The sequence below is a fragment of the Alligator sinensis genome, unplaced genomic scaffold (assembly GCF_000455745.1).
Source record: "Alligator sinensis unplaced genomic scaffold, ASM45574v1 scaffold371_2, whole genome shotgun sequence".
NCBI lineage: Eukaryota > Metazoa > Chordata > Crocodylia > Alligatoridae > Alligator > Alligator sinensis.
In genome coordinates, this window is record NW_005842707.1 from 136999 (window position 1) to 149252 (window position 12254).

General features: G+C 45.4%; 1 protein-coding gene and 1 long non-coding RNA gene across 7 annotated transcripts in view; one reads left to right on the plus strand and one right to left on the minus strand.

Moving 5' to 3' along the window:
• LOC112551980 overlaps positions 1-4045 on the minus strand; it is a 36403-nt gene extending 32358 nt beyond the window's left edge. The window contains exon 1 of the long non-coding RNA XR_003096341.1: positions 3791-4045. This is a non-coding gene — a long non-coding RNA (uncharacterized LOC112551980). The remainder of the gene's footprint in view (positions 1-3790) is intronic.
• A 26-nt stretch (positions 4046-4071) lies between these two features.
• Positions 4072-12254, plus strand: part of KIAA1958 (KIAA1958 ortholog) — a 189570-nt gene continuing 181387 nt past the window's right edge. For 2 of the 6 annotated variants that reach the window (XM_025216059.1, XM_025216060.1), the window contains exon 1: positions 4072-4451. The gene's annotated coding sequence lies outside the window, so the exon portion shown is untranslated. Of the gene's footprint in view, positions 4452-8674; positions 8735-12254 lie in introns of those variants that run through there. The other 4 variants (XM_025216063.1, XM_014524919.2, XM_025216062.1 and 1 more) reach the window with 4 other exon arrangements.

Sequence of the window (12254 nt, forward strand, 5' to 3'; positions counted from 1 at the left end):
CTTTCCTGCCTATGCAGGGGGTCAGACTCGATGATCTATTGAGGTCCCTTCCGACCCTAACATCTATGAATCTATGAACTATTTTCCTTGGTCTAATAAAAGATACCATATTTACCCAAATAACCTTGTCGGCCTATGTCCTTAGACCAACATGACTACAACCTATACCCCTGAGGTGCAGTATGTGGTACTTGCCCCTTGAGTGCACCCCTGGTGCCCCCTCCTGTACAAAGTGTGCTGTGCTCAGACACACGGTATACACTAACTCCTGAGCCATCCTCTAAGTTATTGCAGCACAGAGTGGATGACTTAGCTCTGTTAGGAATAAAGTTAATTGGCTTCTACACAACAAACATAACCACACTGCTGCTGGTTTAGGACTGTGCCCTAGTCATCTTGCACTCAGTGCAGCTGCACTCAGTTTGGTTTTGTAGGTATTTATACATATGCTCAATGACCAAGTAGCATTTGCTTTGGGAACCATTGGCCAGATGCTTAACTGACATAAATTAACGTAACTTCATTTGAAATAAATGAAACTATACCAATTTACATCTGCTGAGAATCTGGTTCCTTAGCTTTGGAAAACTCCATTCTTTACTTGTGTACCTTAACAATGTCAAAAATAATCTTACATTACCATTTCTCCTTGCATTTCAGTCCTGATTTCTTAAGATAAATTAAATAAAACTATGATCCTACCTTGAACATGTTCACACATTTTCATGAATGTGTGTAATCACAAATCCAAAGCATGTTTGTTTTTATTTACAGCAATTAGAGGGAATATTCTCTCGGTAGGTATAGTACAAAATTTTCAAACAAAGAACTTCGTGGGCTACGTGCTACTCCATGTTGGTTTTCCTGGGGCAGGGTGGGTTAGGAAAATCCATGAGTGTCCTTTTACAGTTTTCTCAGTCATCAAGTTTTGAGTCTATAAAGTACTTAAACACATACAAACTTTAAGCATATGAGTAATCTATATGTTTGCAGTGGCTCTAAATCCTGCGCTTAAAGTTCTGTGCATTCAAAAGTCAATGAAATGATCTATGACTGGATCTTAGGATCATATTCTGTGACCCTCACTTATGCAAGTAGTTCAACTGATGTCAGTGACTCTAATTCCAGGATTGGAGATTAGGCATGCTTAATCTGGATTCATTTCAATTTTTGTATGCTAACTAGGAAATGCTTATGAGTTCTACATATACACACAGAGGCAAGCTGCCTTGGTTTTGCTGGGAAAAAAAATCATAGAATCATAGAAAGTTAGGGTTGGAAGGGACCTCGGGAGGTCATTTAGTCCAACTCCCTGCTCAAAGCAGGACCATCCCCTACTAGATCATCCCAGCCAAAGCTTTGTCTAGTGGGGTTTTGAAAACCTCCAAGGATGTAGCCTCAAGGATGGATGGATGCAATGCTCAAAGGAGCATTTTTAACATATACACAATTTATTTAGCTAATATATGTTACACACCTAGTGTTGGCCAAGTCAGTTGCGGTTATAACAGCTGCTAGCAGATCATGGTAAACCTGCAGTGACTAGCTTGGTGTAGACATATCTTGACTTGCTTTATTGTAGCGAGCTTGGTGGTATCAGTGTAGCCACAAGCAGCACAGTGCTCAGGCTGTTTCATTGAGTCTGGCGCTGCTGGGCTAAGCTGTGACTGGTATATAGTCTAGCTAGTTTAAAGCTACTGTGCCTATGCCTATGTTACACTGCAATCACTTTTATGTCCACAGACATACCAAGAGTAACTTCCTGCAAGTTTATTTGGCGAAAAAGGTGTAGGATGGATGCTATTGCCAGCAGTCACACCTCAGCTCTGGACCTCTCTGCCTCTGGCAGCCCACCAGAGCCGGGCTGGGACATCTTCCAGGAGCGCTCAGAGACCTTCCATTTGAGCAGGTGTTTAGCTGGCAACCCTAAACTGAGGGTATAGGGGAGTTTTGCTCAATTTGACTGCCTCATTGGCTTTTTGATGTTAATTTCTTTCTCCTGGCTTTTTTCTCTGTTTTAGAAGTTGTGTTGCTCTCTTCTGTAAGCCATCCTGAGCCTTTGTGAGGAAGGGCAGGACATACATCTAATACATGTCTTCTCAGTTATATGTCTTTTCAGTTTTTAGCTGATTTTGGATTTTAAACTTCATGGCAGAACAACAAGAAAGAGGTTTTACCTCCCTGCCTGCCGACACCTCCAGGGAAGGAACTCTACCTAATCTACACATCAAAGAGCTCACAGAGACCCAGAGGGAGGCAGGCTTCCATCTTCGGCTCCCTCTCTGAAGTTTATTTCCTACCTATGGGGATTGTTTACCATCTTGTACCATCTCTACTTTTCCCAGAGCCTGACGAAGGGACTTTGATCCCAAAAGCTTGCAGAAAAGGACAATTTTCTTGAGATTTCCCAGTTGGTCTAGTAAAAGGTATCATTTTGGAACTAAAAGCTCGAGTTTTGGGTATGTCTTCTCAGTTGTATCACTCTCCAGCTCGGGATGATTGTGACCACCAAATGCTTCCAGACTGCAGTTACCTTGTCTACAGCAAGCCTTCGGAAACCCTTGCTGGTTAACACGTCTTAAAAAGCTCTAGCGGGGACAAGTCCCTCCCTCCCCCGAGCTTTTCCCTCCCCTGCTGAAGAGGTTATTTCCCCGGCGGCCAGGCCGGAGGAGCCAGGGGCCGCTGGAAAGGAGGGAGCCCCGGTGCAATCTCCAGCCGCTCCAGCAAGCAGCAGCACTGCCTCAGGAAAGGCACCTCCTGTCCTGCTCGGCAGCACTGGGGACAGGGCAGGCTCCCAGCCCTTCCCCCCATCCCTACCCGTGCCCCTCCCGCCCAGGGCCCCCAAATACACTAGAATAGGAAGAATAATAACCCCGCAGGTAACATAGCCAGACATATTTTAAGAGGAGGAACAGCCAGGCACGGCTGCAGCTCCCCTGACGCCGGCTCTGCTGCTTCTCCTCAGCCTCCGCTGTTCCAACGCGGGCAGTGGCTTGACATAGCCTTCAACGTGCTGTTTATTGCCTCGCCATTGAATAACACGCTCCCTCCCTCTCCCTCCCTCCAGTGCCTCCATCTTTCTCCCTCCTCCGTGAGATATGCAGCGCCACGGGCCGGCAGAGGGGAGAGGAGGGGAGGGGAAGGGGGTACCACGTACAGTAAAGCACCCCCCAGTGCTGTCCAAGCCCCTGCCACTTCGCCCCTCCTCTGCAGAGAGCCCGCCCCTGGCCCGGGGCTTGTTTTCCTCCTGCCAGGGGCGGGCTGGCGGGAGCCCGTTTGCAACACAAGCAAAGCAGGGGGGGCGGGAAGGCGCCTCCAGAGGTCGCTGAGCCCGGTGGCCTGCTCCGAGCGGGACAGTCCCCAGCTGGCCGCCAGCACCAGCGCTGCGTGCTCGCCAGGGAGAGGCCCGGCCTCGCCGAGCTGTCCGCGGGGGGGCGGTGCTCCGGCCCCTGCACCCCTCTGCTGTGGGGCCTGCCCGCTCCGGAGGGAGCGCTGTTGGCGCGGAGATCTGGGTGCTTCAGCCCCCGAGGTGGCCCTTGCTCCCTTTAGCCCCGATGGTCCCAGCGGCTGGCGCCATCCCGGGCTACGAGCGCGTGCCATATACTTCTGGTAGCGTGAGCGCACGCACGGCATATAGCGCGGGGCACGCACGGTATGTGCACGGCGTATAGCACGGGGCACGCACAGTATAACACGGAGCACGGACAGTATAGCACGGGGCACGCACGGTATAGCACGGGGCACGCACACTATAGCACGGGGCACGCACATTATAGCACGGGACACTCACAGTATACAGCACGGGGCACGCACACTGTATCACGGTGCCCGCCCCCCCGGGCTGCGCACGGGCCCCCACGTGTGTCCACCCTCGGCGCCTCGTCTCGTCTGGGCGCGGGGCACGCCGCCTCTCCAGCCTGTCTTGTCAGTTCTTGCGTGTACCACAACCTCCCCTGAGCTGCACACACGCGGGATATTACACGGCGGAGGTCTAAATACGCACACACGCACCCCCGCCCTCCCGGCTTAGCAGTGGGCGGTGGGGGTGTCCATGCTGGGGGGCAGGGCTGGCTGCGTGTGTAACAGTAGGTGTGTGTGTGTATCATTGCACACTTCCTGTGGTATATTTATGACCAGGGCTGCGATTTCCGGTAGCTGATACGAGCTCTCTCTGTGTCTCAGTGTCTCTCTCTCCCTGAGCATTTAATATCACCGCGCAGAGGAGGAGGAGGAGGAGGGGGAGCCGCGCACACACACACACACAAAGTGGGGGGTGGAGGAAGAGGAGGACAGAGGGAGAAGCCAGGGACAGGGGATCAGAGCCACCTCCCCCCTCCCCACAGGCACACAGCCCCCTCCCCACTAGCCATCCCATCCCCCCATCCAATACAGGGACATAGAGCACAGCCTGCCCTCACCCCACATTCCTATGGACAGACACCTGCAGGGCGGTGAGTACCGGGGGCGGCTGGGCCCGCCCCGCTTTGTGCCCGGGGGCCGGGGGGTGCTCGGGGACCCGTGCGGCTCGTGTGTGCAGGAGCCCTCTTTGTGTTGGGGCAGCTAGGAAATAAGAGAGGGGGGGGGCGGCGTGGAGACTGCGCGTCCCTTTGTGTGTGGATGGCCGGGAGATAGGCTGGTTATTGGATAGCGTGTGCGTGCGTGTGTACGCGGAGTTGTATACAGTGTGTCTCTCTTTGTGAGTGCGCTCGGGGCTTGGTGGTGTTGGTTTAAGGACATCCACAAGCAGAGGTGCTCTCCAGCCGCGCTGCTCTTCTTATAGCCCGGGCTGTGTGCTCCTCGGGTCATTAGTGCCTTAATGCATGAGCGCAGCTCTCCTTTCTTTGGTCCTGTCCTCTAGTCCCCGGTGTGTGTGTGTGGAGGGGCAGGTGTGTGTGGCGGAGGTATGTGTGGAGGGGTGGGTGTGTGGAGAGGGATGTGTGTGTGTGTGTGGAGGGTTATGTGTGTGGTGGAGGGGTGTTTGTGTAGGGGCATGTGTGTGTGTGAATGGTGGAGGTGTGTGTGGAGGGGTGTGCGTGTGTGTACGGGGGTGTGTATACGGGGGAGCTGGACAGAGAGGTGTGTGCGTGTTGGGGGGGAAGGCTACAGCTGGGTGGAAAGGTGTGTGTGTGCGCGCGCACTGGGGAAGCATGCGTGCGTGCGCGTGTAACACGAAGGGCGGCGTGTGCATGTGTTGGGAAGGGGCCGCGCGTGCACCTCCTGCCCGCCGGAGCTCGGGTGTTGAGGGCGGTGCACCCCGAGGCGGTGCCGGCGTGAGCCGATGGGGAGACACGCTGCCCCCCCTGCTCCCACCTCTTGCCTGAAGAAGCCGCTCCCTGCCCCTAACCCAAACCAAAGCGGGCCGGGGTACAAAGCCTTCCTGTCCCAGCTGTCCACTTCCACAAGCGGTGGGACTGCAGGATTGAAGGTGCCCTGGACACACACGCACACGCACACACACAACTTTTCCGTGCTTGTTCTTGCTGCTGTGTCTCCCCGCGCTGCCCCGCCGCGCCGTTTGTTGTTTCTAGCGGGGAGAGGCAGGGGGAGTTGTCCGGCTTTCCGGGAGGCTGCGCACGGGGGCCGGGGTTTGATCTCGTATCCATCCAGGGCTGGGGTTGCTGGCAGAAGTCAGAGCAAGAGGCTCCAGGAGTTGAGCTGGAGCTTATTTAAGATCCCAGAGGCGCTGGGGAGGCGGTTGTTTTGCTGAGGGATGGCTTGGTGCTTGCCCGGGTGGTTTTTTGACACACACGTTTTGGAAATAAAGTTATTTTGCATTTTGCAATTGCTTTTCGGAGGGGGGCCGGTCAAAGAAGCTTGTCCTCCCTCTCCCCCTCACACTTGTGCCTGGTTTATTTCAGTGAAAGTGAGCAACTTGTTATCCTGATAGGTAAACGCAGAGGGGTGTATGTGTGTGTCAGGGAAAAGGCTAGACATGTTTTTATTAGGACAAAAAATACAGCTTCTCTCTAGAGGACTAGAGATAAACAGCACGATGCTAATTGTGGTACCTTGAACATATGTCAAAGCTATTAGCGGTTGAACTGGATTTAGCTGTTTGTCTTCAGACTGATCAACTGGGCACTCACTTTACAGCTGCATGTCTGCTTGCCTGGATGTCACGTTTAAATGCCTTGATGAGTGGAGTTTTCCACAGATTGATTTAGAAGCAAAAATATTTAGGGCATCAGCGATTGATATCTATTTATCTTAGCCTAGTCTTGCATAACAGATGTTGGAAAGGCCCCTTGCAAATGGTCGTAATGACTTTCCTGTAGGGAATGCGAAATATTAAACTGTTGGTAATGAGTAGACAGTGCAAGCCTTTAAAAATATAACCTATCCAAAAACTTGGCTGGTCACAAAGACAAATCAGGATTGATAAGCCAGAACCCTGTAAAACAAGCATGGAAAGACAGTTAAGTGTAAAGGAAAATAAAGAAACATTCTGCAGTGGAAAGTATATCAAGCCTTCCATAACATAGCTTCAACAGTCAAAAACAAAACCTCTTTCCAGCAGAAAGAATGAATGTGCTATTCATGATAGACCTCACCTTCTATTTATGGTGTCAGTGGCTATAAATATTCCTTGTGCTTAGCTGCATATTAAATAATACTAAACAGGAAAATGACTAGTTTCTTTAAAAAACAAAACAAAACAAAAACGAACCTGACATAAGACAGTAGACAAACGGGTTAAAAAAAATTTCAGAAGACGGTAGAGTTTTATGATGATCATAGACAGTTTGGTTATTCTTGTTTGCTTGGTTGGCTTTTGTATCTCACTAGCTTTCTTGGTTATATTTATTATTAACATTAGTAATACCCCAAAGTTAGATTTATGATAGATAATCAGGACTTGATCTTGCTAAATTAGGGTTAGTGGGGTTTTGTCATTGACTTGAATAGGAAGAGAGTCAAGTCTGTAACGCATGTCAGTGGGCTCAAGAATGTGCAAATATAATTACATCCCCACTAAGTTCCTTGTGGGATTTTGGGGAGAGGTTGAGATTGTTGGTTTCTTTTTATTTTGTTGTTATGAACCAAAAATACCCTGAAGAAGTTGCCTCAGATACAAAATGTGTTTTAAACATCTATGTCCTTCTGTTCCTTACCTTTTAAAAGTTTCTGTTAAGTCTGAAATGAAACAAGTCTTACTCGCCCTCCTGGCTTTACCCTGAATCTGCCTCTCATCTTGAGTTAAAAACCTGGGTCCCTCCTTCTTCCCCATCTTTGGCTTTAAGCAAAACACTGTTTTTCAGTATTGTGCTAAAGTTTATCAGCTCTTTGAAGTGTTATAAAAGGTAAACGAACAAACTGAATTGGTTATTTGCATACTTTACACACTGCAAGCTCTAGAGATGAGAATTAACAAAGAGATATTGTATAAACTAAATATTAACTGAAAATGTTCAGGTGGATAATGGACTGTTATGTGCAGCATGAGTCTTGTCTGAGATGTGGTGCAGTTTTTTGTAGCAGTGTCAGTAGCTCAGCTCCTATCAAAATAGTGTTACACTGACCTTTCTATTCATTTGAAAATAGCTGGATTCCTGTAGGGTAATCAAAGTCTTGGTGGAAAACAGTAACACCTTTATACCATTTTCTTTAATTTGGTTGTTATTGGTAAGTTGGTTTTTAACTTTCTGTCTTCAGTGCAGTGAATTCTGAATATTGTTAATTTCTACTTTGCATATGCCAGGGAGTTCTTTATATCTGATTTTTAGATTACAGAAACACTGGATAATTTTATTATATTCACAATATGATAATGTCTTGTTGATATGTTCTTTGCAAAGTGCTAAGATTCTGTTTATTATGTTAACATTTCACTCTTGACAGCTATTAAATATACCTTTAAGTGTGCATTAAACCTCATCTGGATGTTTGTCTAATGGACATTTAAAATGAGTAGTATTGTATTTAATTTTAAATGGTAAATTGGAGAGTTAAAGTAAAGCAGTCTCTTAATGCTTACAATATTCTTTACTTCTCACACTAGTAACTTGTTGTTCCTTTTGTTTTGTTTTTAATATTGTTATTAATACACCCACTTAACCATATATATAATCACACCAGCTATTTTAAATCTAGGTGCTTAAAGATGCCTTTAAACATCTAGGCATAATATGATGCTTGGAGTACAGCACTGGGAACTAATTCTAATTCCACGTTGGGTTTCCTTATGCTGTTGGGCAAGTCACTCTGATTCCTGTGTCTCTAAAATGAGGATAATAAATACTTATCCTTACATCACCCCTGTGAGTTGGATTAACTAATGTTTGTAAAGCACTTCAAAGAAACATGCATGGAAATGAATCCTCCCTTGGATTATTGTGTATCTAGTAATTCAGGTGTAACTAGCTAAGGCTTTGCTTTCAAATGCTATTGTTTTGTTGCTTTTTGCAAAATCAAATAGTGTGAGGTAAAGATCGGTGAGAAAGGAGATGAAGTTATTTTAAATAAGAATGAATGCTCAGTCCTGTATGGTTCACTTTGGTCATGAAAAATATTTAAAATACAACTATATCTTAAGTTCAATATTCCTCAGTATATCTGCAAAGTGACTTGAGAGAGTCAGTGTTTTATAAGACATATGGAGAATAACTGCTTCATCTTAAATTACTTGACCTTGGTTCTGATTTGTTGATTTATGAACTTTATTTACCAGCAGGATTGGAGAATTCTATTGCAAGACAGAAATTACAGTGTACCAGTGCTCTATTTCGTTTCCTAGGTAACAAATATACTGCACAGATTCCATAATGAGGCCCTTGGTTGGCTAGTTATAGTGTAAATTTTCTTGTTTTACTGAATCTGGGTTTTGAAGTAAATAAAAGGCCTTGTTTATATCACCGTTCCAAACTCAAACTAGCAAAAACTGAGTGGATATGGAAAATAGAAGTTGTTTATGTTGTAAGAATTGTTGCATTCTATCTTAAGTAATATGTATTAAGTTTCACTATAAGTGGATATTATGCAATAATATATTGCTCCTGTATCGAGAAGTCTGCAGTGAATCAAATAACCCGGTGTCTTGGGTTTTGTTTAAACTGTATGTTCAGTTCTCAAGTCTGTTTTCACATGTGCAAGGGAATAGTAATTTTGTATCTGCATTACATTTTCTTTTGTCTTTCTTTTTTTCCCCCCAAGGTTAACTGCTCCCTCGTTTCCCAGTCTGCCAATTATCCAAACAATTCATTATTTGTCAGTTCCTGCATATTATCTAGCTTATCCATTACTTCTTCTTCAGTTTGCTATTTGCAATATTACCTAACATTTTACGGTTCAAATCTATAAATCTTCACTCAAATAGTCTTAACTCCAGTGAGGAGGCACTACTGATGCCAATGCAACTAAGAACCCCCAAACTGTAGACTCATGGAAACTCTTGCATGACCAGGAGTTATGTGAGGAGGAATTTACAGGATTAGGCATTTTCATGGTCATTCTGTGCTCTTTTCCAATATGAAATATCCCCTTCTTTTTTGTTCTCACTATGTGAACTCAGAAGCAACTATCTTTTAAAAAATATCACTTTGCCTAAAATATTTTTACTTACTAATGTACAAGTTACAACTAAGATAAAGAAATTAGTTTGCAGGGGAGGGACATGATGGGGAACATCACCCTGTGGTGTGGGTGTGTGTCTCTCTCTCTTTTCCTCTCTTAATGGGAACATCAGTGTGTGTGGTGTGTCTCTCTTTCTCTCTCTCCCCCTCTCTCTGTGCTTGGGAACATCAGAGTGTGTGAGTGTGTGTGTGTGTGTCTTTCTCTCTCTGACTGGGAACATCACCGTGGTGTGTGTGTGTGTGTATGTATGTCTCTCTCTCTCTCTCTGATGGGGAACATCACCATATATGTGTGTGTGCGTATGTGTGCTTCTCTCCGCTTTCTCTTAGTTTGCTTACTTTGTGCATTTGACAGCTCTCATTGCATGGTCAGATCCATTGTTCTTCCTGCAGAATGAGTTGCTCATGGAGTCTCCCCTGTAGACTCCATGGGTTGACAGGGGGGAGAAGAAAAGCACTTCTAAAAATAGAAACATGCAACTGTAACTCCACAGAAATGGACAGGCCCAGCACCTGAAGCCTCCAAAACTTCTCTTCTGAACTTGACTAGAGTTCATAAGGCTGGTTTCCCAGTAAAACACAAGATGTTAAAACTGTATTTTAACTGTTTTAGTCTAGTCTTCCACTTTCTGGGTCCTGCTTTAATCAGTAACTTCTTTGTAAAAGGCCCAGACAATATAAATCTATAACAGTTACCCCGCTTCACAAGCCTGCATCTTGCAGTTGTTCTGTCCAAAATCCATGGAATTTCTGCAACAATTTTTATTAGTTTTTATTCTACTTGGCTCTGTTTTTACATTTTAAAGCCAGGGAGAAGGAGAATCATTCTGCAAATATTTATTTGCCTGTTAAACTGAAATTCTTTCTCTGCTACTGCATGGTGCCTGTACTAAAAGCAGGTTTTGTTTTTTTAAAATTAGGGTTTACATAATTAATTGAATATTTCTAATGTTGGATTAAAAACAGTAGGCCAATTAAAAAATACAACACTTATCAGGTAGCAGATTTAAAAATTGAAAGTGATTCTCAAAATGGAAATGAATGAAAAAAAGAAAGCTATTTCAACTAGTAGCTCAATCATGACATACTTTTGTTTTAAACTTCACTTTACAATTAAAAGCAATAATCCCACGTAGTTTAGAGACTGCTGTCTTGAAAACAAACAGCAACCATTTTTTAAAAGGATGATGATATCAGGTACTGTAGTTTTGATCACATATTGGGAATGATATTTTTAAAGGATTTTGCAAATATTAAAATTAATAGAATTTCCCAGTTGACTTATACACTAGTAGTATGTGCTAGAATAGGCTTATTTTTGGTGCATCATCTTCCAATTCTGTCTCATCCATTTCTCATGTCTGTGGATCTGCTTAAAATGTGTGGAGGGGAAGTAAAAATTGTGGACTGCTCACTGTGCCTGGTGCCATTTTCATGGTCTTTTTGCAGCAAGCACCCCCCCCCCCCCCAACCGCTGTTTGTCGGAGGGGCCCTGGTAGTCCTGCTTCTCGCTGCTGATTGGCTGAGAGGGCTTCCTTTCATGTGGCCTTGCCCCTCACTGCTGATTGGCAGAGGGGCAGGGCCACACAAAAGGCAGCCCTCTCAGCCAATTGACAGAGGAGGGAGGAGGGAGTGGCCACCATCTTGGCTGCTCCCTTTCATGCTGGTGGCTTCCTCCCCAACACAGCAACCGTTGGGTCCCACTGGGGAGCCGGCATTTCGTTTTTTGTAAAGGTTTTTTTTTTTCCTGGCAATTCCACACAAAATTATGCGGAACACCATTTTTCATGGTTATCATGGAAACTGCCTTTTTTGTGCTTTCTATCTTGTCCTTCAAACCCTAGTTTTACAAAAACTAATTTTTAACTTTATAAATAGAAAGAGCTTCACTGGCTTCAGTGTGCTTGCAGGGTCACTGGGTGTATCTACATGTGCACTTTACTGCAGTTGCCTAATTAGCTCTGAAGTAAAGCATCACCATCTACATGTGCACTGGTATTAGGGTGCAGTAAACTAGTTAACTCCACCGTAAGATAGTACTATCAAGAATCACCTACTGCATTGAAATGCACATATAAAGAGTGACCAGGCAGAGGCCAGACTCCTGCCTGCTGCCTAGCCTCACAGCTGTGCAGGGTCAGCAACCTCATGCCCCAGCCAGCATCTTTCCCACTTGACACCGTCACCTGGAGCTCAGGGCTGACCCCCTGCTCCCTCTGCCAGCCTGGGCCTGCTCTGTCCCAGCTCAGATGACTGCTGTCCCAGGTCCACGTGTAGATGCTGTGCTCTGGAGCAGTTTACTTTGACACAAATGTCTCTAGTGGGTTATGGAATAGAGAAAATCCCACACAATTTACTGATTCGTTTTGATGCACTGGCTGGGGGAGTAGTTAGCTGATTGCACAATTTCACAATGATTACACACTTAATTCATACAACACAATTTTATTTTAAAACTCTTTGCTACGTATATAACACTGCTTAGCTTTAAGAAACACCACAAACATTAAAAACACAATAATTACATATATCAGAAACAATGCTCCGAATGCACTTCCTTCCCAAACAACGCTATAAGAATTAGTGTTACAAAAACAACTACAATTACAACTAAAAGTTAAATTTGAATCAATACTGTTATTTTTCATAATATACTTACAATCCTAGAATTCCAAGAAGCCAAAT